Source organism: Oxyura jamaicensis, chromosome 4, assembly GCF_011077185.1.
Source record: "Oxyura jamaicensis isolate SHBP4307 breed ruddy duck chromosome 4, BPBGC_Ojam_1.0, whole genome shotgun sequence".
Lineage (NCBI taxonomy): Eukaryota > Metazoa > Chordata > Aves > Anseriformes > Anatidae > Oxyura > Oxyura jamaicensis.
The window spans coordinates 27,453,292-27,479,953 of record NC_048896.1 but is presented as its reverse complement, the minus strand read 5'-3'; the positions used below and the strand labels follow the sequence as shown (position 1 = coordinate 27,479,953).

Genomic DNA, 26,662 nt, shown 5'->3' with positions numbered 1-26,662 from the left:
ACCCATGCTGCCTGCTCAAGAAAAGCCTTTTATATCGGTCAGAAAGATTACTGAGTGCGGCAACATACGTCAGAGCAAGCCTTCTGCCCCCCGGCACCTACCTTGTCCCCACTGCCATCTCTCGGGCTGAGTGGAGCGCTGGGAGAGTGCTCACAGAATCACAGAGTAGTTTGACCTCAACTCTTTGAGTGCCCCCACCCAGCCAATTCCTTACCCACCAAGTGGTCCATCCGTCAAACCACGTCTCTCCAATTTGGAGACAAGGATATCGGGGGGAACAGTGTCAGATGCTTTGCACGAGTCCAAGCAGATGATCTCAGTTGCTCTTTCCCTATCCACCAATGCTGTAACCCCATGACTGAAGGCCACCACGTTTCTCAGGCAGGTTCTGCCCTTGGTGAAGCCGTGCTGGCTGTCACCAATCACCTCCTTACTTTCCATGTGCCTTAGCACTGTTTCCAGAAGGATCTGCCCCATGATCTTGCCAAGCACAGAGGTGAGACTGACTGGCCTGGAGTTCCCTGGGTCTTCCTTTTTTCCCCTTTCTAAAAATGGGGGTTATGTTTCCCCTCTTCCAGTCAGTGGGAACTTCACCAGACTGCCACAGCTTCTCAAATAGGATGGACAGTGGCTTGGCAACTACATCCGCCAGCTCCCAAAGGACTCGACGATGTACCGCATCAGGTCCCACGGACTTGATGTTCATCATTCTCCCAGTCCCTGCCCTTGCCTTCTGGGGCCTGGGCTATGTGGCTAGAGCTCTTGCAGTGAAGACTGAAGCAAAAGAGTCGAGTACCTCAGCCTTATCCATATCCTGGGTGACCAGGTCTCCTGTTTCCTTCTGGAGAGGGCCTACAATTATTTCCCTAGTCTTCCTTTTATCACTGATAGACCTATAGGAGCCTTTTTGTTGGGATGCATCGCTCCTGAGCTTGGAGGACGTTAGCCTTGAATACTAACCAGCTTTCTTGGGCCGCTCTTCCCTCCAGGGCTTTGTCCCATGGTACTCTACCAAGCAGATCTGACTGTGATGCCATGCCCACGCTGTGGTATTGACCCCGTGCCTGTTGTCCAAGGAGCCTGTGATCACCAGCTGTACCCTGCCTTCTACAGTGTAATCCCCATTGCAGGTACATGGCATCAAAGAAAGTGCATCCAACTCCAGAACAGGGCAGCAGGGATTTTCCCCTTGCTGAAAACAGAACTGGCACAGTGAGGCAGCAGCGAGCATAAGGGCATGGGAGGCATATTTTGTTTTAATGCCCCTGCTGGCAGAGGGGAAAGCACTGCACAGGCAAGCACAGAAAGCTTCTGCAGGCAAAAAAGCACTGACACAACCTAACTCTCTTCTTACCCCCATTTTGCTTTAGGGCAATAATACTGACAGAATTGTCGGTTCCTGTTCACATCTGCAAGAGAAGTCAGATTTTACTTCTTTTCCTGATGGATGAGCTCCTTAAGACCGCGCACATATCTGCAGGTTGAGTTAATATTTAATGTGATACGCTATGGATTTTTTTAAACTTATTTTTGGTGCAAGATTTTAACCAGATTTCAAGTAAAACCCTTTAGAGCTAAGAATGAATTTCAAGGTTGTAACTTGCTTATTGTTTTCTTATCTTTTTTTTTTCCCCCCTTTGCTTTGTCTCGTTTCAAACAAGTAAGACAGAGAATAAATCCCATTTTAAGACTCAGCAGTGGATGGGGGTGAGGTAAAAAAAAAAAATAATAAAAAAGCATTGCATTTAATTTTAAACTACTTTTGGGGGTGCACTGTATTTCCAGGTTTCTCTGTTACAATTTTTGCCCACGGTGCACGACTCCATTTGCATTTGGCTCTATTGCCTGCCTTTCGAACCCTGTGCATGGCCCTGGGACTAGTAGGAGACTTTTCTGGATAAGTTGCTACATTACAGTGGCTGCCAGGGTGCTTCAGCCTTGTTTACCTGCTCGCTTTTTGAAGTCATGGGAAGGAGGGCTCCACTTGCAAGGTCAGATTCAACTCGATAGTGTTGCTTGAAGTCTTATGGCCAGAAAATGTGTGGAGAAAACTGCATGCTCCTCGGACACACTGATCTACTGCATCAGCACCATCTCCAGCTCTTGTAATAGAGCTCATTCTCTACAATACATGCTGAGAAAGGCCAGTGAAAACTTCATCTTTGCATTTTGTTAGCTGTTCCTTGCTTGCAGTCTGCCTTGCTATGGGGAAGAACCATGACAATGTCACTCTAAGATGCTTAAAAACTGGGGCAAAAATGATAGATTAATTTAATTGTCTTTAAATGTATCCTTTCTGAAAAGCTGATATCCTCATTTTGGGGGCCCTGAATCACTTTCTTGGGGTGTACAGTGCTTTAGGCCTTCGCAATTTCTCTTCAGCCTGCTGCTTACAAGCAAGCTGAAACACACTCTTATTTACCTTGCAATATTACTTGACTCTTCTGCTTTATTTATTATCACAGCTTTGCCCTGCAACACCAAACCCGGCAAAATTCCCCCTCGCTGTGGGGCGCGTCCCCAGGCTGGCAGGTCAGAGCACTAAGGAGGCACCTTGCGGGTGAAGTCAACAGCAAATCTCTCCCTAACCAGAGCCCGTAGCCTCATTTAGCACCTAATTCTCTGTCAAGGAGGTTTGACCTTTCGTGCCTTGTTGGAGCTGCTCTCTGCAGCTAAAGGTTTAGCTGAGGGGATGGGGTCGTCGAGCTGATTGACCTTGTTCAGCTGGAGAGGAGCTGGGGACAACGTGGGGAAGGAGACATGGACAGCAAATTGACTGATCTTACAGTCTGCCTGCCTTCTGACTCCAGTAAATCATGACAGTCTGATAAGGGCTTTATGACAGTCTGATAAAAAACAGAGGTACGTGGTAGGGGCACTGGAAAGACAGGCAAAAACAGCATAAAGCTTGTTAGTCATGGGGCTTCAAAATGTAATGAATTTCATTTCTTTTCATACAGACACGCAGATCATAATATCAGTGCATTATCTCCCAAGCCAAGAATTGCAGGCAACATTTCCCAGAGCAGATAAATAACCTCAGCATCTCTGGATTTTGCAAATCGAGAGCATAGAGCTGGGCAAGTTTACCTTTCTTTCCACATTATAAAGAGTGGTGGCAAAGGTACATCCAGTCTACCTCTAACCACCAGGACAAACTCTTCCTATTGCTGAATCCCCATTGAATTTTCCTTTGGACGGCTGTATCTTAGACATAACTACACTCATAACTTATATATGACTCCATCCTGTATGTTGTGGCAAGGTGTAGGTGGAGTGCCAGCAGGTTTGGGGAATGCCAGCACCTCCAAGGGGGTGCGAATGGATTGCAAGGAGCAGATGTCGCAATGTTTTCTCACTGCAGGTGCCGTTAGAGGCAAGATGAACATTTCTCGCACTAGTGCACTATGCCTTGGTACGATATGAGATCTCAGTGCAGGCATTGAGACAACCAGACCCCCACACGGCCATGTTAAAGCAGGGCAGCAAGCAAATTCCATCATCTTTATGGAGCATGCAATACTGCACATGGCAGTCAAGCAGCAAAGCTATTTTTTCCTCTTGTAATTACTTAGACCAGCGCTTCTTAACCTGTGCAGTACTCTCCCCACCCCAGCAAAACGCTACCAACACCTCACCTCGAGAGCCATCAAACATGAGGAGGCCCGAAGAGCTCTTAATTATGCTACCACGGTTTAGAGGAGCGATTGACAGGGAGGCAGGCATGAAGCTTTCGAGGGGCACTGAGAGAGGTCCCTGCCTCACAGTGGTCATACAACATGAGCTCCAGATCATTAGAGTCCTTGTCAGAAAACGCAAGATGGCTCCCCACAGCTCCCTCCTGGTTACAGGGGGCAGGAGGGAAGAGGAGGCATATGAGACTTGGAATAACAGCCTCAGTTTTTTTTCCTCCACTACACAGTACCCACCGTGCAGAGATAAAAGTGATGCAGCGATAGCTGTGCCGCTTACCTCGATGCCTTTATGTTTTGTGTCTGATAAGATGCTGGTTCAGAAAAGGTCTCAGGAACAGCCACTTCATTAGGAAGGGAGACCACATCCTTTCAAATGAGGGGTCTTTCTTATTCACTAGATTATTACCAGTTCCCACTGGGCTAAGTTAAGCAAAAATACCCCTCATCTGACGCATTTTTGGCAGCCAGCAGTTCAGATTTTCTTATTAGCAATCTCTTTGTAAGAGATTTCCCAACATATTTAATTTCAAAACCTTAATAGCTGAAAAAAAAAAATAGAAAAATAAGATAAAAGACAACTGTAGAAAAAATCATTATCGTAATTACAGAGTAGCTTTGTCCTCTAACGAGAAGGTAATTTTTTCACAGGACAGCACTGGTCAAATGGAGGAAGGACTTTAAATGGGATTTCAGTTTGCACACTGCACTGAACTTCTAACCCCGCACAACTTATATTTACTGCATTTCAGAGCTGTATTGGTGTACAGAACACCCATCTTTTTCAAGGATTGCAGAATCATTTTGTAGAGCTTCCCTGCCATGGAAGTGAATATACCCATGGTATTCAACGAAGTAAATCAATAGCGATGGGTATTTTGTGCAGTGTGTGTGTGTGTGTGTATATCCATATATTTATATATATAATATATATTTGCCATGCCAACATTGCTCTTTCTTCTTTGCAAACACAACAGACAAACACACAAAGTGAAAAAAGTGATACTGGATTTTCGACTCCTCATGTGGCTCAGTCTGACAGGTAACTCCAGGAAACAACAGATAAGCTAAAAAGGGGCTGTGTGCCCCCAAAGAAGAACTACCTGTGCTACCTTACCCTTCTGAGATTTGGTACCTCAGCTTCAAGCTGAGGGAGCACCCTGGAGCACCAAGCTCCCTCTCTGCACTCAAAAATGGTGCCTGACAGCAGGGTCTGCATTACCTTTAAACCGCGGTAGCCTAGGTACACCCCCTACAGATATTGGCCACACATGAGGACACACATGAGGACCACATAGTGGTCTCTTGGAGACCACTAGAGGCCATGACCCAAAACTGCTGTGGCAATAAATCCCAACAGCAATGTGAGATGCAGGTTTGTAGTCACATTTAGTATTTCATGCTGCTTCATCTTTCAGACATCAGAGGAAGTTGGCTAAAGTATACCCCTTGAGTGCCATTTGAAGAACCACAGAATCATGTGATCACAAACTGTGATCATCATAGAATCACAGAATGGTTTGGGTTGGAAGGGACTTTAAAGATCATCTAATTCTACCCCCCCTGCCATAGGCAGACACCTCCCACCAGACCGGGTTGCTCAAAGCCCCATCCAGCCTGGTCTTGAACATCTCCAGGGGGCGGGGGGGGCATCCACAGGTTCTCTGTTCCACTGCCTCACCACCTTCATCATGAAGAACTTCTTCCTTATATCTAATCTTAATCTACCCTCTTTTAGTTTAAAACCATTCCCCTTATTCCCCAAGCGCACATTGCTGGCTCAATGTGAGGTTCTCATCAAACAACACGCCCAAGTGCTTCTCAGGGCTGCTCTCAATCTGTTCTCCACCCAGCCTGTATTTGTGCATGGAATTGCCCCAACCCAGATGCAGGACCTTGCACTTGGCCTTTTTGAACTTTATGAGGCTTGCATGGGCTGACCTCTCAAGCCTGTTTAGATCCCTCTGGATGGCATCCCTTCCCTCCAGCATGTTGACCACACCACACATCCTGGTGTCACCAGCAAACTTGCTGCAGGTGCACTCAGACCCACTGTCCATGGCACTGACAAAGATGTTAAATAGTGCTGGTCTCACTACTCACCTCTGAGGAACACCAATCGTCAACGATCTCCACTTGGACATTGAGCCATTGACCACAACCCTTTGAGTGCGACCATCCAGGCAATCCAGGCAAGAAGACAGGGATTGTTGCATTTGGTCACAAAAGTGACCAAAGTTATCACCAGAAAGGCTACCTAAAGAACAATGGGACTCATAGAAATACACCAGTGGCTTTTAGCCTTATTAAAGACGGGAAGTCAGGTCACCTAGCTCACAAAAGCATTCCTCATGTGGCACTTGCAAGTGGTGTGGCCACAGTACTGTCATGGGCAGAGAACCCAGACCAGAATTTCAAGCCACCAGTCCCTGGTAGACCCTTAGAGATGACAGACATGGGATTTCAGCCCTCACCAGTGACAGCTGCAGCTTCAGATGCAGCACTGAGTAGGGAAACTGCAGCTTCTGAACCTAGCAGGAACAGTTAGGCCCACTGGTCTTTTTCAATTCAATTTACATGAATTAGGCCTTCTCTCAGTGGCCCACTGCAAGTTCAGAAAATGAGTTATCACAAGGACATTTCCTTTTCTGTCAGGAAGGCATCAACCACCACGGACCCATTCTTGACACGTACAAATCATAGTAAGATTTATTTCTCATCCTAAGCACTGCTTGGGAAAGTAGTTGCAATTACATTAATTTATCTATTTTAATAAATATATTCATTTACCTGCTCAATACCTTTTAAAGATCCTTTTTTGGTAAAAGCTATATGCAGTGCAACATAAATAAGAAATCTAAGTATGCTGCACAAATGTCAAGACACACTCTAAATATTATGATCCTACACAATGCACGGTGTCAAATGTGACAATGAAGGCAGGATTTACTGCTCACAGTCCAAATACATAAGCCACCGTTAATTCAAGTGCTGCCAGTAGCAGATCTACTCTGCGTGGAAAAATTACACTCAGAGATGAATCAAAATTTGAGCTATGCAAACTCAGCTTTCAAAGCAATGATTGAAAATACAGTGCTGCAATGGTACAACAAAAACTACAAATTGTATTTTCAGCACCCAACTTTGCATATGTAATTACTCATTCCCAAGAGGCAGTTTGGCTTGATTTTTGATAATTTAAAATCAGTATTTTATTCACCACGGTAGCTTGTGGAACATCATTTAAAATGGGATTGCTCGTACCTGTGATCTCTCTTTTTGTTCAAAGAGAACTGCTTAGACATGCAATTCCATTTTTGTTCATGTGCTTGCAGTGATAGCTTTCTCACAATTTATTTTTATTTATATTTTTTTTAAGGGATAGGTGTAATATCTATGAACGTTACCAACAGCGAGAGAGCTGGTTCTGTGTTAAAGATGCAAAAATAATAGCCAAGCAACACAGATTCAGTTCTTTACCAGGGAATAGTCATCCCGTACTTTCATACAGGAGAGCCTGATCTGCAGCTTCTTTGAAGAGGAGGCACAATAATGCAAAATACAAACTGATCTTTAATTCTGAGCTGCCAGGGAATAATACATTTTTTCTACAAAAATGCAATTCCTCTCAGAGGTTCTATATCCTCATTCAAATACAATGAACAACCAATAGGCTATATCTACTCTCCTGTCTCAATCCATAAATATCATTATGGAAAGTATTTCTGCAAAAGAGCCTTGTATAAGAGATATTCCATAAATTGACTAACAATTCTAAAAACTTGGGTTCTAACCTTGGAAATTAAACTTTGGTCTGTACTACTGCTGACATAATTTTCTTCCTTTCTTTCTGGACTAGAATAACTAAAAAAACAAGTATCTCCAAAATTGAGAAAGCAGTCTCTTAAGTCATGAAGTAAGTCTGGCCATTCTTTAAGCAAAAATGTACATTTTGAAAATAAGTAATGCTGATTTCAGAAAGCAGTATATCCCATCAAACTTTAGGGCTAGTGAAGCTAGAGAGGATGATCATTACTGCATGACCTCCTGCAGAAGAGAGAGCAGAAGAAACAGTTCCACCCAACGCTCCCACCGAAAGCCCCTGCTGGTGTTAGAACTAGGGCACATCATTCTTAAAAGGTAAGATTTAAAAACTCCAACTAATAGAAGAACCTTCCTTCCCCATGGGATTATTCCAAAATGTAATTACCGTTGTTCAAAAGAAAAACACAAACACACAAAACAAAACAAAAACACAACAACTCAAAAGCTTTAACTCATGACTGAGCTCATCTGGCTTCAATTTTCACCCTTTAGACTTTGTTATGCTTTTCTCTTCTGGATCGGAGTACTCTCTAGCAAAATTTTCTTCCCATGTAATCGCGCTATAATCACACCCCAAATGATCACCTTTTCACTCTCATTTTGATAATCTGAATAGCTTGAGATTCTAACGTCTTTCAAAAGCCATGTTTCTCAGATCCCAGACTGCTTTTACAGCTCTGAATTTTTATGATGTATCTGTACCAGAAATGAACCTGGTATTAATGGCCAATAAAAAAATCCCACCGGTGTTGCATGTGGAAACAACACCTCCTTTTTGCCTGCTCAGTGGTATCCAACTTGCATATTCAATTCCCATTATTTCTCCTTAGGACTCTCCAAATAATTAATTTTAGGGGCTGTTTGCAATTAAAGAAAAAAGTAATTTCACTTCTACCAAAATATTTCTTCTAGCCTAGAGTACAATGCTTTGTTTCAGATTTAACCATCTAAGAACTTTAATTTTTTAAAGATACAAAAGTAGTTTGACTAGAAAACGTTATTAACATTTTAATGTCAATATTTAATAATTTTTATGTCAATGTATATTTGTAATAGTATTTGACAATATTACGTCAATTTTCGGGGGGGAGCTATCTTTAAAAAAACCAAACCATCTGTTCTATTCCCAGCATATTTTGTCTCCTCCTTTTCCCTTCTTTGCTCTCCTGAAATCGTCTGAACATTTTCTCAGTTTCTGTATTTGAGGGTTAATTTGGGTTAAGGCAGACTGCAAAACCGAGACACAGAGACTGTAAAAGGTCTCATTCCTTGCACTTTATTTTACTTCAGAGAGGACGAAGTTAAATAAGAACGCGGTACTCATGCTTCTGAGAAATAATCTTTAGACATGCAGATTTTTTAGCCAAAGGTGGACACTAACAACCTGAATGCAGGCTCCCAGTACGTGCCCAAATGCAAAGGGAATGCACTGAGGCAGTCAAGGTAAAACGTAGCTTGGAGAAACTTGATGGGCTGTAATGCTAAGTTAGCACTGAACTGGTGCAGCTGGCAACAAGGGAGGCAAGGTAATACTCCTATTTGAAACGTGAGCGCCACTGATGTGAAGATTTTTGAAACTATAAACACTGGACCCAGCAATGTCATTCTAAAGTTGATTTTCAGAAAACTAATAGAAGAGCAGCCTGTGCTGGAATAAACCACCACACCTCACAAAACTATTTTTTGTCAGAACAATAGGTATGACATGAGCTGCAACTACTCAGGAAAAAAGAAACACTTGGTTCTATTGTTAAAAAGGGAAATTAATGCAGTAAAAGGTTCTCAGCCACTGCAAGAGTAATAACAATATTAATGTCATTTTGAAAAGATAGTTAAAGTACTTTGTTAATACTCATGAATCATCAGCTTCTTTTGCAATGTAACTGCTGTGTTTGGAAATTGCATCTCTCCTCTTGTTCATATAATTCTAGCCATTCTTTCTGCATTGTGAAGAGCCACCATGGATCCAAGAAAAAGTAAATATGAGCCTTGGATGTGCTTTCCTCCTGCTTTCGCTACAGTAAAGGAAAATACAATTGCAGGTGACCCCACTGTGCACGAAAAGCTATCCTTTCCTAGAAGCAGCTCTGCAATGTGACCACGAGCTACCGATGGAGTTGCTATGGTTATAAAGAGGTCCTCTGTGGGAGACGTCTTCATTTGTGATTAGGTTTTGACAGTGTTAGAGGGATGCTTGATGTGGAAGGAAGGATGAAAAGATCTTCAGCCATTTTATCCACGTGAAAGCAGAGCTACATTACATCTGAAGTGCTTTGGAGGAAGCCCCATTTCTCCAGGAGCACCGCAGCAGGACAAACCTTTCCCATTTTCCTACAAGCCCAAAGCGATGATCGTATGAAGAATTAAACCAAGCAGAAGTGGAGCTGGTCACCATCAGTGGGTTTTCCTGCAGTGCAACAGACACTTTCCAAAGGACAACAAGATAAGCGAGGACCTCGTAGATGCAGTAGACCTGTGTCTACTAGGTCCCGAGGGAGGTTTTGTGCCCCTACAGCAGGAGCATTGAAGGAAAGGGGCTTTTCATCCTACCTTGGCTCCTGAAACCATGAATCTCCTCACTAACAAAGGGGGGCTTGGGAGGGTGGTGATGGCCTGCCCCTCTTGGGGCAGAATTTAAAGAAACAAAATGTTGAGCTTGGGACTTGCAGTGCTTTCAGACAGCTGAGAAGACTGGTTAAATCATCTAGAAATAAATTTAAAAAATCCTCTTTCTTTATCTTGTAGACTCTTCTCTGTCCTTCAGGACCTAACCCCTTCCACAGCAGACATCTTCATGTCCTGCATGTGTCTTTCCATCGGTCCTGCCAGTCCCTGAGGGATGACCACAAGAAATAGTGCCAGAGGGGAAGCTATGCTCCACTTTGTCATTTATTAAAATATTTGCCTCATAATAAAAAAAAACAAACGTATGGGGTTCATTCCCTCTCCCCGCATGCTCATCTTAAATCTTCACAGCGACTTTTTCCATGGGAGGATGGGGTGGGGGAGCTACATCTGCTGTAAGACAGTCCACCCTTGTAAGTGGGAAAAATCAACCAAAGTCTTCATTTCAAAATGCCAGGAGAGCTCAAATAACGACAAGCAAAACACCTTGCCTCAGAGGTTTTACTGAAATAAAGAAGGCTGACCAGAATGTTTCAGAGCATGAAAAAATATGAATAATAAACAATACAAGTTCTGTTTTACTGACAAATCTCACATCACACAAAAAAATCCATCCCGTGAATCATCCCTGGTGCTGGCTAGCAGACTCTGTGTGCAGAGCACGATGCCTGCACTCTCTATAAATATCACTACGGCCAGTAAATTCAAGGTGGTGGCAAAGGGGCTGTAAAACTATTGAGGGTACCATACCCTGCAGCGGTTGTGAAAAAGGCAGTAAAAGAAAAATGGTCTTTTATTAAATCATTTGTTTGGGAGGAATTTTGCATTTTATAGGGTATTTAGCAATCAGGATACCTTTTCAAAAGCAGCGGTCTCTCCGACAGCAGATCTGATTTGAAAGCCTCAGGAAATCCTAAAATGTCTTCAGTGGAGAGACAAGGGCCCGTCCCCACCTGAAGAAGTAGGACACGCAGTACTGACACAGAGCTCAGCTTGCTGTCCCCTTTTCACGAGCCTTTCACAGCTTTTAACACACACTTGATGCAAAGGGGGAGTCGAAAGGCAGCAACGCCTGAAGTTGCCGATGCTGTTACAGTTCTTCTAGCAAATGAAAATCCCAGTTTGCGAACTCATTCTCCACCCAGACAATGCCCAGAGAGAGTGTGAAGGCACGCAGGCAGGATCTGGCCCCGTGGTGCAGTGCACGATGTAAAGGGCCACCGCTGCTTATGAGGGTGCTGCTTTGGAGTGCTGCTTGCTCACAGGACACACTTGGCAGCTGAGGGTCTCTGGGTGGCTCTGGGGGGCATTAGGGCCACCACACCCACTGGTGCCGATCTGCCCACAGTTAGCGTGCACCCATTTGTGTCGCATTTCATTGTTAAATCCGCCTGTACTTATCTATGCTCTCAGCTGAGACTGAACCTCCATCACCTACCTCAAATGTGAATACAAACATGTCTTAGGGACATGGTTTAGTGGGTGATACTGGTGGCAGCGGGATGGTTGGACCGGATGGTCTTGGAGGTCTTTTCCAACCTTAATGATTCCATGAAGAACTTCAGAAAACATAAAATTGTCTTTTAAAATCTCAATACATATTAAGGAGAACTGCAAAGGCTGATGTCTAAAAAGCTATACAAAAGCCAGTTAGAACAAACAACCCATCCGTTTTACTTATCTCATGTAGTGAAAGACACCGGCAGTATCTTTCAAAAGTTATGTAGGATCTGAAGGGTCAACTGCTGTGCTGGGACTCAGTGCCATCTCATAGCCTGAGACATGTTTTCTTTTTCTTTTTTCTGCAGTGGGATACAATGGAAAGCTCTCTGTGTTAACCATAAAAACAGGATGGTGGGGGTTTTCTAAACTGCATCTGTCTCAGGAAATGAGAAAAAAAATTGGTCATGACCTGTAGCCTGTTTTCTGGTCGTAAGGCAAATTCTAAAGGACCTTCAATGCACTGGCCAAGGTGAGGGTGCTTCACCTGAAGACACACACGTTACAAAACCCAATCAAACTGCCTTCAGCTCAGGTGTCAGGGCTGACAGGACTAGGACTGAACTGAGGAAGCTTCAATATCAGAAAGCCAGAAACAGAATCCTCTCAGAGTGGATAGACAGATATTAATTATTTTAATGGGACAAAAATAAATAGAGCACTCGCAAAATAAATTAATAATTTGGAGGTTTGATGGCATTTGTCAACATACGCAATCATAACAAAATATGATACACTCCAAAGATTAAGTACATAACACCAAATGAGTACTTTGGGAGTTGTTTTACATATCAGAGGTTTAGAGCTTGGCCCTAAGAGCATTAATATTTCCTTTAGGAATAGCACATTAACAGCAAATCCAGCAAAACCATTCATGGTACACTATAAAATGCATCTAAAACAAACTCTTCCTCACCCACAGAGATGTTCAATCTTTGGATAAATCAACATTTCTTATTCCTATTAAGAAATACCCTGCAGATTGAAAAGAAAATCAACCTGTACCATCTTTTCTATTAGAACAGTCTCTCTGTGTTAGGATAAGCACGGCTTAATGAAACCCAAATGTTTACTTAAACTAGTCAAACTCTGCCTATTTTGTACTAAAGCCAGCATATCGTATCTCATTAACCCTCCCGCTTCTCTGGCCACGTTGCTAGGGTTGTATCTAGCTGGCTACTAAACCTGTTAAAGTGAAATTTAAGTAGAGCTCTCAAGGGGAAAAAAATGCGCTCCATTCACCTTCTCCTTTTTCTGTATCCACTGGTAACGTTTTTAATACATCCTGCACTCCACCAAAATATACCACACAAACTCTCCTGCAACTGTGCTGGGGGAAAGAGGGCTGTGCTGCTGCCATCCAAACAAGGTTTGCAGAATCACGCTATAGGATGTAAGAGCAGAATTTACTCCTGCAGGCACAGTAACTGAATTTCCAAGCTATAATTGGATGATGTGGTTTGCAGTGTCTCCAGAACCCCTCGATGGAATTACATCTGCCTGATAAATTACATAGTTTTCAGAACTGTATTTTACACAATGCATGGAGCCCTGTGTCCTAACGTCTTGATAGGTATCATCTACCTTCTGCTTCTGACATCCCACGAGGCTTCAAATGCAACGAACTGCCCTTTGCTCAGAAACGAGACAGAAAGGGAATGCCCATGAGCTAAGCGGAGCCTGCTCCTACAGGACCTTTCCATTCACAGAGCACTGTTCGTTTTCCTTCCCCAGGCTAATGAGAGACAGTAGGAAAACGGGATGTCTGATGCTGTCTGCAGTTCCTTTTCTTCCCAGAGAACAGCAGCACAAACCCACAGAGCAGACGGCGCTGGTTGCAGAAACAGTTGGGCAACAACACTAATTGTGTGCCTGGTTTTCATTCACTTGGTAAACTGCTGACTGGCATCATGGTACTGGTCACCAGACCTTTGGTTTCATCCAATAGGTCTTAAAGAATCCCAACATCCCCTTAAGCTGAAATTTTAATAGACTGAAACACAGTGGGACTGAAGCAAGATTAAATTTTGGTTTCCTCTACTGTGCTTAAGTAGAGGAGAATAGATGCTGAGACAGTGGGTTTCAGTCTTAGAATGCAGGAAGAATTAAAAAATAACCCCCATAAACTGTAATAGTCCTAATGGTAGCCTAAACCCCTGAGAACTGATGAAAGGACAGGCTCTGTCTTCCTTTATCTATCCCCTGGCTAAAAGAGAATACGCAATGAGATTGGACAGAAACAAATGAATGAGAAAACAGTCATTGAGGATACTTATTTAATTAGTTCTTTCTGTTTCTAATGGTAATGTGGCAGAGCATGAGACAGAACAGAACGAGGTACCTGCTTATGGCATAATTAGACCTTTTAAGGGGGGAGAGGAAGACATCAGCCTGCACAGGCTGGTAGAGCAGGGAACTTCAGTCAACACCACGTGTACATAGCTGGAAACTTGCAGCTTCTTTAATTAATCAATCTGATAAAGCACTTACTCGAAAACAAACAAACAAAAAACCCACCCAAACAAAAAACTAAACTAAAACCCAACTATTATTTGTCACTTGAAAAGTACTTATTTAGTGTTCTTTACTTGAGATAAGGGAGTTCCCAGACACAGGTGCTTGGGGCCCTGAGTATGCCGATGACTACCTTCAGTCTCAGCACCGTAACTCTCCTTAAACAACAGAGTGGGTGGGAATGGGACACGAGGCGGAGCCGCTCTGAGCCCAGGGAGCAAAGGCCAGCAGAAGGGAGAGCTCTTCCAAACTTCCTCCTCCTCCTCCCCTTCAGAGCCCGAGCTAACAACTTACCTAGCAAGGGGCATCTTAACACAGCCACACACCCAGCAGCACCTCTCCTCGCCCCGTGGGGAGAACAAGCACCTTCTGAGAGGTTATTCAGCTTACTTAAGACGCTACTTGAAGCACTCATATAAGCTGGGTACCAGCAGCGTGTAGAACAAAAACAGAGTAGGGTATAAAGCTGACCTTGTAAAAGAGTGCCTGTGGATCTGCATGACATGCTTAACACACAGAGCTGCGTCTCAGGGGCACGCATGCTGTCAAAAATTCTATTTACAGTTATGGAGCAGCCTTAAATAAAATTCTTTAATAAAAGTACTATTGTGATTTTTTCAAAATACAAATATTTTTATTGGACCAAAATGCATACGCATGCTTATGCATACCCATCCCCAGGTGAAGTGTAATCCTATTATAACCCTAAGTCTGTAGTATTACAATCTGGAGAGCCACATAGCTTGAATTTTTAAGGGCTGCTCGATCTTTTCAAAGAATCCTGCCCCCTCCTCTGAGATGTTTCTTAATGTGTCAGACCTCCAAACAGCTTCAGTGTCTGCCTGCTACATAAATCACAGCTTGGCAGAATTCTTTCCCTTAAAATAATCCAATTTTTGCTCCAACCTACACACCTGTGAGGCGTGGGACAAGCACTATCTTAAGTGCATCTCTGTTCATTTAACAGCCTAATTTGGGGTACAACAAATACACACGAGCACAGATCAGTATCATACCTGGTAAGAAGCTGCTCCAACTGAAGCTGATAAACACCTAGCAACTGATACTAGTTGGAATTGGACTGAGCTACCCACCAAACAAATACTATTAGTATTTATCTGGAAATTGCTGTAACTACTCCAATTTTTCTCCTAGGATGGCAAACAAAAAAAAAAAGCGCAGGAGTGAATGAGGAAGTCATGACAGACTAGAAAGTAACATTAAAAGATCAGGTCTGATATTGATGACAATGCTCTTCTTTTTCCTAACCCAACAACATTGATGTTTATGTCTTTCTTGGTATTAAACCCACATTTCCCTGTAACACACAGAGAGACATTTTACAGATCCTTCAGTCTTATTCATCAAGTAGATAAGCATTTCATCTTTTTTTTTTTTTTTTTTCCTTAGCCATGCTTTGCACGGTGTTGCCCTTTCATCTCCTGCAGCAGTCTAATTATGCAATTAGAAGGTGTTTTTTTTTTTTTTTTTTTTTCATTTTTAAATTCTACTCAGCCTCGTATTTCAGCACGTTGCCTTTAGCTAGGGAGGTGAGCAACACCTCTACTTAGCTTTTATCGTTAAATGTTCCAATTCAGGAACAATTCCTCACATCTCATCACCCAGGGAACTCATTTTTGTTTCCCTCCTGAAGGATAAGAACTCAGCAGAACAGCTGGTAGGTGACGGGGGGCTGAGCCAATGTCTACTCAATTCCTGGAAAGGAATAATTGACTGTAGTGCCTCTCTCTCCCTCATTTTGTAGGTTTTTTTTTTTACCCAATGTATGTATTGCTTTGTATAAGCTTTGGTTCCACTTCTGCAAATAACTTGCTAGACTTCATGTCAAAAAAACAGATCAAAGTGTAATATTTTGGAGAAGAGAGAGTTGATAACAACATTACAAAAAGCTTGTGCATCTTGCAAAAAATCATTAGTACCTGAAGTCACCACCATTCCTTTAATCACGCTAGTTAAGCTGATAAGAATATTTTGCAATTTTCTGAGTGAGATTTGCTCACGGCTAGAAGCAAAAAGTGAGCACAGTTAAGATTAGACCGGGCAATGCACTTTCTGGACACGTTTGTAAGCTTCTTACTAGAAGAAACTATTCATAGTTTTTTCCAACCTGCTTCTGTCGGACAAGGAACAGCTCTTTGCCCCTTTAGATGGGTTTTACTTACAATGACGTATCAACTGTTACATGTACCAAAGAAAATGAAGTAAGTTTTTCTGTTGTTGTTGGGCCCAAAGCATCACTTCAAAATTGCTGTGCTTAGGACCAATTTAAAAAATAGGAGGGGTGAACAAAGCTTTGTTGTTTCCAGACCCATACACATTCCTCTACAAAATGAGAATTCTATTTTCCTATAGACAGAAATTCGCCATCTCACAATTTTTCTAAAACCGAGATTCACTAGATGAATTAATGAATTTTGTTTACAGCTCAGTAGTCTAAACAAATGCTTCTCTGAGAAGCAAACAATATCTGCAAGCTGAAGTGATAAATAACAGTTAATGCTCATCACGTTACTTGTTTTTTACTATTCATTTATGATAACAGTAACACGCTACATAAAACACATTAAATGGATATATAAAGCATACATATTTTTAATAATTTACCTAATAATTATTAATTAACAGCAGAAATAGCTATTTCTGGGGTTGGGTTCATGGAAGTCAGCCCAGAGCCCTGATCCAACCTGAACCAGTAAGCCTGGATAACTGGAAGCAACTTTCTGAATAGGAAGCAGTAATACCAGCCCGGTCTGTTGGAATAGGAGCCCTAAAACCATTAGTTCTTGTAAGGAGTTTGCTACTATAGCTTTCATTCAAAGTGTCACCATTTCTTCCATCCTCTTGCAGCATGCTGGAGACTGGCAAGTGCATGTGATGTGGTTTTTCAATAGACCAAAGTATGAAAAATACTTAATAATGACTTTTTCTCACCATGGTTAGCATGCATGAAATGAATGAGGCTTCCTGCACAAGGGATAAATCTATAACTAAATGTCAAAAACTATAACTCTCTCTGAAGGTAGCTTATTAAGAAATTGCTATGGTTCATTTTACAGTGACACTTCCATATTCAGAAGTGTCAGACTACAGAGGAGCAGCCTGGGATCAATTCATTCTGACATTAAAAAAGGAGGAGATAAAAAAAAAAAAAAAGAGAAAGGAGGGAGAACAGAACTGGTATCTAACAAAGCATCTGGACTCATTCAAAGATAAAGCAGATTCAAGATTCATTACTGAGCTCCCTAGTCCCAATCAGACAGGCTCTGCGACACAGTCAGGGTGATTTTAGCTTACTGGAGTAACGCACGACAGTCCCACAGCTCCGTTTGCTTAAATAGCACGACACAGTTCTTCCCCCCGGATCACGTAATAAAGCTCAATAGAAAAACTGAGTAAGAACAAAATACATAGTCTGCGTATGTCGGAAAAGGCCAATACTAAGGCAGTCAGGAAATAAAACAAATTATTGGCTACAGTGCACTCAGGATTCTGATACTCGTCGTTTTTAAAAGCAACACTGGAAGCAATGGAAGGATTTGCTTAACAACGACAGCAAAATCCAGCTGTAATTCCGCAAACTGTGAGAAAGAGAGTGAGAGCAGAGATTTGGGGATGTCAGTCAAAAAGCTGGCTAAAAACACAGCCGAAGTGAAAACTTCCCCTCTGGACAATGGCATTTCTGTAGTAACATGCCAGCTTCACCAAAATGGTAATGGTAATGGCTTCCACAGCACTGAAAAATATATTCTCTACTTTGCCTCCCCAAAGACACAAACATTATTACTATTTGTTAGCATCTTCTAGTTGGGAAACAAGGAGCAGGCATTTCCCACCTTTAGAAGAGTGTTCAGGCATCTCCAAAGCATGAAAAGTGAAATGGAGGCCAGAGGTGGCTCCAGGGAGCACTGCCCAACCAATTTGCTGCATCTGAACCGGTGCAGAGGAAAATGGTGAAAACAAAGGGGAAAGTGTGAAATGCCACAACCTGCCCCTGGCATATGGATCAGACGTCACAACAGCTGAGAGCGGAGATGGGTCAGTTAGCAAACGCTCTGGGTGGTTACTGGCCAAGTACTGCATGGCATGGGTTAAGGCATGTTCCAGCAGCTGCGTGATGCGTAGCAGTGCTCATGAAAACTGCCCTCTCTTGGTGCCAGAAATTCATTGCTGCCTTGTTAGCATAAAAGCGCAAACTCCTGGAGCAAGCCCAAGCCAGGGACGATCACAATGTATCTTGGCCTTGTTCAGCTCCCAGACTCGTCCAGTTCTGCGGCAAACATCCTCTGCACTTGCACATCTTATTTTCAAGTTTTTACACTAAGCTTTATATCCCAGAATTTGTAAATAATAAAATAAACAAACAGCTTTCTCTTCATCCATTTTATCTTTTGGGGTTATTTTCAATGGTACGTTAGAAATGAAACCTATCTTCTAAAGAACTAAAAGCATCAGCGCTCCCAGATCTGTGCATCTTTTATGGAGATTGGTCTGTGAGAGCTTGTTTATGAGAAAGGAAATTACTGCCTAGCCCACAGCTTGGCCTTTTAGGTGCTGACTGACCATAAATTCGTGGGCTGTCCATTAGAAAAAAGCATAGGGAGAAAAAAATGGGATGCTCTTAAAGGTACGTGAAAGTAATGGTCATTGTAAACCACCCAACATACCTTTATTGTCTTGGATAGGGATGAAATTATGAGTGAAAACACACAGATATCTCCAATAAGCCAGCAATTTTCTTCTGGGGCCTCCTATTCTATATGGTCAGCGAGGCTGGATGTGGCCTAGAAAGAAGAAATGCTCCAGCACGGTGGGAAAGAAAGAAACAAGTCTGGGGAGAAAGGTAGTGCTGAGGTCCTCTTCTTATCTCCCTCCAAAAAGCTGTAAACAAATACAAATGCAATGAAAGGCCCTCTGATTTTCTAAAATACAAAACCTGACCAAGGCTGTGAGAAATTACCCATGATTACTGACAGGTGGCTCTTCACTCTTGTTATTGGAGCAGTTACCTCAAACTGTTCACAGCAGCGTTACCCTGGCAAACACAGCTCAAGCGCTTCTGCTGATTTTTCTCCCATTACATAAATAAGCAAAATCCAATGTTACATGCCATCTGACGCTGCTTAGGTACTGCTACTGCATCCAGTGGCAGCTTCTCGGGGGTTTTATGCTGCTCATCAGCAGAGGGAAAAAAGTTAAAGAAGTCTGAACATTTTAAACAACAGCTCATCCCTGCAAAGGGTTAGATAGAGATCAAAGTAAAATAACTAAATAAAAAAGAGAAGCAGCTCTGCTGCACAAGGACCTCGATGCCTAGAGACTGTTGCTATGTGGACCGTACTCAAATGTTCCACATGTTTGTTCTCGTGTGGGTAAATGCATTAACCCTGGCTTCCCTTCTGATGGCACGCCACTGATGATTTGCTCTGTTCTCCTTGGTGGCTTCGAGTTAACTGGTGGGGAATCAAAAGCCACGTGGCTGACAAACGCGGTTTGAGACTGTCTGAAGCCCTACAATTTTTGCCAGACTCTTCCTGAGCACATCCTGGCACAGCAGAGACAGTACCCACGCCCAGGTGCCGAGCCTGGTGTAATGAATTGCTGAAGGGGGGCTACTGTGGCTTCAACTGAGCACTCCTGATGCCCTCATGAAGGATAAGCAGCTTCTTTACTAACACCGTTGAAGATGGAGGGTAACTCTCAGCAGCAAAGTTAATTACATGAGAAATTGATTCGGGACAAAGACAGAAAAGATCAGATAAATACTTCAAAACTCTTTTCACTTATATTTTCCAAGTGTCTGTTATCTATTTCAGATTTTTTTTTGTGTATTTTTTCAACAAGCAACTTCTGAATACAGAGAAACAGGATACGTAAGTAGCACATATATTCTGTCTTATCCTCTCATAATGCAAGAGGGGGTCTGTGCTCTCTCCGAGATGCAAGAGGCAGGAGATTTCTCCAGGAAACTTCTTAGATGGCACTCAGTCCCATCCCTGAAGGATCAAAGAGAGAAGCTCTCTTCTCACCTGGCGTCAGTTTTGTGCCCACTTCCTTCTGCCCATTTTAGAAGAGCTACTTTCTCACTCACATAGAGGAGAAATAGCACCTCTTATCCAAAGAAGCTCCCATTTTCATCACATTCGTATTAATCAGCAGAAAAAAAATATGATATTCTAATTATGATACTAATTACTTGTAGAGATCTCAATACCTTCAAAGCTTTTCATGAGACTGGATAGAGCAAGGCATAACTATGCATGCATTTTATCAGCTCCCACACCACTCGATGTACATTAAATATTTGTTTGAACCAAAATGCCCAGTACTTCATAACCAAACACCTAATTGCTCAAAAGAAGAAGGCTAAACAGCTTTTCAGTGATGGAAGAAGGTTCAGCTTTCTAATCGGAAGAACAAACCATGTTTAGTTTAGCACGTTTACAGCTGATCTTATTCCAAGGGAGCACCGTACGTTGCAGTTGCGTGTCTGCTTTTCTCAAGGACCGCGGATAACTACAGTTTATTAAACCCTGCTGAGACAATCTGTTCTGTCTGTCTGTTTTAATGTTGTTATAAGTCAGTTAGGCATGTACCATACTTGTTAGCTGCATATATACTAATTTAATGTATTGATGGGCTGTCAGTACAAATACCTAATGAATATTAAAATACAAACTCAGATACAGAAATGCAAAGCAGAGCCAGCATGTGGTTAACATTTTGAGGGACAGGCAGAGAAAGGAAAAGACCAGAGTTCATCGTAAATGACAGTAAACACTCATGAAATGAACCTGAAAACAAATCACCAGCGGCTTCCCAGGAAAGATGGAAGAAAATAATAATTAACGGTCTCAAAAACACAGGCTCTAAATATATGCTGTGAACTTTGTCTTCTGCCAGCTGATTTCAATATAAATGAAACAAAGCATGGTTCAGAGACCAGTATGCCAGTAAGACAAAGAGAAATAAAGAAAACAGAATAAAGACACTGTACTATGGGAGGGAGGGAAGGGGAGAAGGAGAAATCTCCCACTGTCTCCTCCTCAATGCTAATTTTCTCTTTAACAATGGCTCTAAAAATGGATGGTAGTTGATACTTTGCATGTTCTGCATAATAGTCTTTCAGCAGAAGCATGTATGGACAAATCTCTCCTGCTTCAAGTGAATGTGGCAGGAGTTTGTTGGGCATGTTTCTCTCCCTTAGATCATATTCAGAGCTGCAGCCAGCTGCTTGTCAGAGACAAGCCCCATGCACCATTCAGGCTCAGCTCAGAGGCATGCTGTCTCTCCTTCACAGGTTTGAAGTGAAAAGCAAATTACAAAGAAAAAGCCTTTGGGCCAGAGGAGGAAATACCAAATTGCTGCAAGCAGGGAGGTGGCAGGGTAGAGACGTGGGGCTAATGAAACCAGGAGGAACCAGAGTCCTGTGAGAACTGCCTGCAGTTCAGCCCCTGCATCCTTCTCCCTTTACCACCTCTCCAAAATTACAAAAGCACCTCAAGGGTACATCTACTGGTTGTGGAAAATGGAAAAAGAGCTGCTAAATAGCAGGAAAGCAGGAGGGAATGAGTGGTGAGCTCCCACCTGGAAGCCTGCCAGCACAGAAGGGACCCGAAAAAGAGCCTGATGTGAAAACCTAGCTCTGGGGGTGGTGGGCTGGTCCCCCTGCTATCCCATTATCCCTGGGATAACAGTACTGCAATGCAGATGCTGCACACTCATCCATGAGCACGTGGAGGGGGCGGCAAACCTCTGCAGGTGACAAGGCAGATGTGAAGCTGAAGCGGGCTCCATCCCTGGTTATTACGGACGATGTTTCTCCATGGAGTTCTTTGTGCTGGAGACACCAGGGGAAAAACTTGTAGGTTTATCTATAGCAGAGCCTTCCTAGGCTGCTGGAAACAGCTGTGTTTGCTGACGGGGAGGAGCGTATGTCTTCCTGGAGCAAATGAGTAAGGGCTTGTCAAAATTTCAGGCATTATGTAAACACCCAGTGGAAAGAAAGGCAGCAAGCCTTTGAAATGAGAGGTAAATTAGTGAAATTGTATAATTATGTTAAGAATCAGAATTCTATATTACATTAAATATATGCTTCCCTGGTGGCTTCAAAAAGGATTTAACAATAATTTTCTGGTTTAGATACAGTCCAACATGATCAAATACCTCAATTTACCGTTTGAACTAGGAAGGGATGCACAAAGGTTTCTTGAATCTCTCTCTGCCCCCTTTGCTGCTCCTCTTTGCTGGTTCCTCTTCACGTGGCCAACAAAGAGCCCCTATAAAGCTCTGCGTTTCCCTTCCCTTTGCTTTGGGCTCCGGCTGCTCTTTCTCCAGCCTGGGAGATCAGTCACAGCAGCAGCTGCCAGAAACTTGCTTCAGGAAGGGCTGTGAGGTGGTAGGCCAGGGTAGTAAGGAAAAGAAAGGAACTCATCATGGCTTGGCACGAGGTACTTCAGCCCATTGGCTTTATAGGCAAACAACATCTCTGGGTGAAGCAGCATGGGCAGAGGCAGTGATGGCAGAACAGATTAACGTAACCTCCTGGGAATTTCACCAAGAAATGACTTCTGGGTCCACCAGCAGGCTTTGGGTAGACAGCGGAGAAAGCCACAGAAGCCAGGTGAGGAGAAAGAGCGTGCATTTTGAGTCCGAGCGGACCTACAGCCTTGGGATGGTGAAGAGCTCGGTGCTCACAGTGGCAGGAAGACGGCATTCACCAGCTCTTGTGACTGCTGCCATGGAGGTAGCTAGTTTCTGGTCTGTGCACAGCTGGAGCAGTGTCCCTCCACGAGCTTGATACAGAAGGTTTATAAGCATCTATAGCAGACTTTGGAAAATAATTAGAGCCAATGCCAAACTTCATATTCTCATAAAAACACTTTCAATGCAAAAAAAATCTACCAGTTGGCAAAGAAGAGCCAGATGCGGACAAACACTACCGTCTAGGTCCAATCAGTCTGGAAGTCACTGCTCTTCCACTAATTTCCAGATTTTTTTTCTTCTTTCTTTCATTTGCCTTCTGCCATTAGAATAAGGCCAGGTACACAAAGGTAGATGTCAAGCAAACATTCAGTTCAGTTTAATATGAGAGTGTAAATAACAGACTCTACATTCAGCACTCACTAAATAAGACTGCATTATTCTTGTCTCCTGTGGCTTTTTCACTGTTTCTGGCAGGAAAACATAGAAAGGAAGGAAATCACTTACTCTGAGTTAGAGGCTTTGCTTCTGTTATAACTCACTAAAGGCCTAATCCTGTTGGGTTTGGAGAAGCTTTGGTGGGACAAAGGATGTTTAATTTAATCAAGGATTAAGGTCACACACCAAACAAAAAAATAAGTAAAATAAAGAGGAAATAAAACGGATCCCTTCCCCAAGAGGCTGAAGGCAAGAAAAATAGTTTGAGTGACGGCTTCATGGGCAAAGGGCCAGAAATACCTGCTATGCACAGGAAGTGAGAGATGAGGTTGGGCCGTCAGAACCAGAGCGTGGCAGAAAGAAGAGGTGTGCGGATACACGTATTCTCCAAGCTGAAGCTTCCTGCACTTAGGGTGAAAACACCAAAGAGCATACCCTTTCAGCTGAGCTCAGAAGGGCACTGGTGCTACAGGGGTATGTGGTGAAGGCTGTGCTTGCCTCTCCAGCTCTGTAGCTGCCAGGCTGCGTGCACTAATCCCCCAGAATGAGGGAGGGCAGGCTGAGCTCTCCGTTTCTCCAGCTAGCACAGCTCAGGGAGCATGGGGCCGGAGCGGGTTAAGCCAGGGCATTGCTGGGACGTGCTGAATTAGGCAGGATAAATCCCTGATGGGTTGAAGCTGACCTCACGAGCACAGGGAGGTGCACGCATGCCCAATGAGGTGCACATTTCTGTATTCAAGCAGCCATCCATGCATCCATCACCCAGGCACTGGGGCGAGGAAAGCGACCTCTTAATGACTCACCCGTTTCCCTTGCTCAGTCATCTCAACAACAACAGTGACAGAAGAAACCGTCTTCAAAGCTGGGCAGCCTCAGGTATCCATCAATGTCACTGCCACCTGCTGCCTTCCTCAGACCTGCCACGTGCGTGGCCACCTTGTCTTGCCTTGCTACTACCTGGGTGTGTGGAGCTAGCTGAAGTGCAGTACAGCTTCTGCAGCTGCAGACTTGAGCATCAGCTGCTGAGAGTTTGCAGTTTTTCCTCTTTGTGCCTTGCAACTCCCACTTCGTTAAAGGACCAGAAAATAGGCTGGCCTCTGGCATTGTCTTTGGCGGACTTGAGGATATGGAAATGTACCACAATTAAATTATACATTTGAAGCTGTGTAAAGTTAGCTCCAATCAAGCCGTCACTTGTCAAAAATTAGGAGAAGGCCATCATCAGGCTTCATTTCAGCTGGTTTGAAATCAGTAATTAACTTCTCAAAGAAAGCAGATATTTTGCAGGGAATCAGAGATGACATTTTTATTTGCGATGCACTTTTTGAGCCAAAGGAGGCTGTGTGTTGACAGTAAATATTACGTCAACAAAGCTCTGCAAGTTTGAAGATTCATCTTCTGTCCTACTTGGGAATCTTTTCCAACATCTGAGAAGAAGAAAGCTGAAGTAAGGTAAAGCCTTTAACCTGCAGCAGGTGGAGCATTAGCAATGAGAGGTGTTTCCTATTAAGCACTAGCCATTACAGTGGTTAAACAACAGTGCCATTAACAAAGCCATATCCACACCATTCATCCTCAAACCCAACTCTCAGAGGGCAGAGAGCCCCAATTCTCCTGGTAGCTTTTGATTTTCCATTGTTCTTAGAGCTTACACTGATGAGGAAGAACTGGTTCTCCTCCTGTAACCACAGCATCCAGTCACTTCTGCATCAGTTGGTTAGTGTTCCTCGTTTGCTTTTTCTGAAAAAGCTGAGACTTTGGGAAATGATAGAAAGTCCTGTCTTATCTCACCCTGGAAAATGCTGACACGGGCTAAAATCAGCAAGCTCTGTAAAATGCTGCACCTCATTTAAGCACACACATACACAAACATAAGTATTACGAATACAGCTGACAATCCTAAATCATGCCAACCTGCTGTGCGTACAGGAAAGGAATGGAAAGCTGGCACTTTGGTGCTCAGGTACCATGGTGACGGGGATCATACACATAGACAGTGCTCATCTAATATCTATCAGGTAGTGGTTGCCTACAAGGCTACTGTTATGGACTACAAAACGCTGAAATTGGGATAAAACAATCATTTAATATCTCCTGCAGCAAGAAATACAGGAGAACCACAGGAGAGTGAGGTTTTTCTTATTAATGACCAGATAAAGTGCTCGATTCATTCCCCTCTGAAACAGCCCAAGACAGCAGAAGCACCGGGAAGCGCAGAGCACAGATGAAGCAGCGGGAACCACTGAGGACAAATCTGCTTTGTCAGGGAAATGAACTGAATGCTTTAACAAGCTTTTTCCATCTCCATCTCCCGTTCCCAAGTTAAGAGCTGGATTTCCTTCAATTTGCAGACCTCTGTCAGAGCGGGGTGGGAGAAAGCATGCCCCGAGAGAGAGGTGCTGCTGCTGTCCCCCAGCAGCCAGAGCAGGGTGCAGCCAGCAGCACATCTGCACGCTTCTCACGCAGGTGCTAGTGCCTTTGCAGTCCCAGCTGTGAGGGAAAATGTCCTGGGCTCCTTCTGCTTTCTGGCATGTGTAAAAACAAGCAGACGGCTAACCCATGTGCTCACTCTGGGTTGGGCGGGTGTCAGATTGGACGGCTCTACCTGAGTACCGTTGCAGGCTTTGCTGCTCCAGCGAGGAATCGGACTGATGGTTTTTATGCTGTAAAATAAATTTAATACAACCGGGAAAATCAATTTTATTTTGTTTAGTTCTAAGCTGGCATCTACTTCCTGACATGGATCATTAAGTAAAGCAGAGCAAAAAGGAGTGGGAATGAATGAAAACCTATTTAACAGAGCAGCAGTAGCACTACCTGTAAGGAATAACAACAGAACTACAATGCAGAGTATTTAAGGCGGTGGATGACACTTCATGTTCATCTCATCATGCCAGCATACCCCGGCTACTTTGAAATTTGTTTGTGTAAATCAAAAAGACAGATACAACATACTGTGGCAATATGCGATTTGATGAGAGAAAATTAAATTCCATACAACGGTGACACCCAGGCCTGCTACGGATGTAGACCCTTGGAACATTTTTATTATAATCTCGGTTATACAAGGCTTTGAAATGTGGCCATAAAAAATTTGCCTCATAACAAAACTTGGCACACAGCACAACAAGATCTTAGCCCAGAGAAGAGTTGCTGATTTCTTTTCTTCTCCCTGCGCAGACCAAATCCTAAATTCACTTACGAAATGAAAAACAAATAAATATATGTTCATTAAAGATGAATTAAGCATGACAGTTTGGCCTGTCTTACACCTCTCTAATGTGAAAGAGAGAAAAGAAGGTTGTTCCTCATTTAGAAAAATACTGCATTTATGGGCTACAATGGCA

The 26,662-nt window shown here is 43.2% G+C and overlaps 1 protein-coding gene and 1 long non-coding RNA gene across 3 annotated transcripts in view; both read right to left on the bottom strand.

Annotated features, from left to right (window-relative positions):
* Positions 1-26,662, bottom strand: part of GRID2 (glutamate ionotropic receptor delta type subunit 2) — a 783,779-nt gene that overhangs the window by 21,111 nt on the left and 736,006 nt on the right. The window lies entirely within an intron of this gene.
* Positions 23,174-24,385, bottom strand: LOC118166387. The gene is made up of 2 exons (XR_004750477.1): positions 24,119-24,385; positions 23,174-23,347 (listed from the first exon to the last, which is right to left on the bottom strand). It is a non-coding gene; the product is annotated as an uncharacterized LOC118166387 (long non-coding RNA).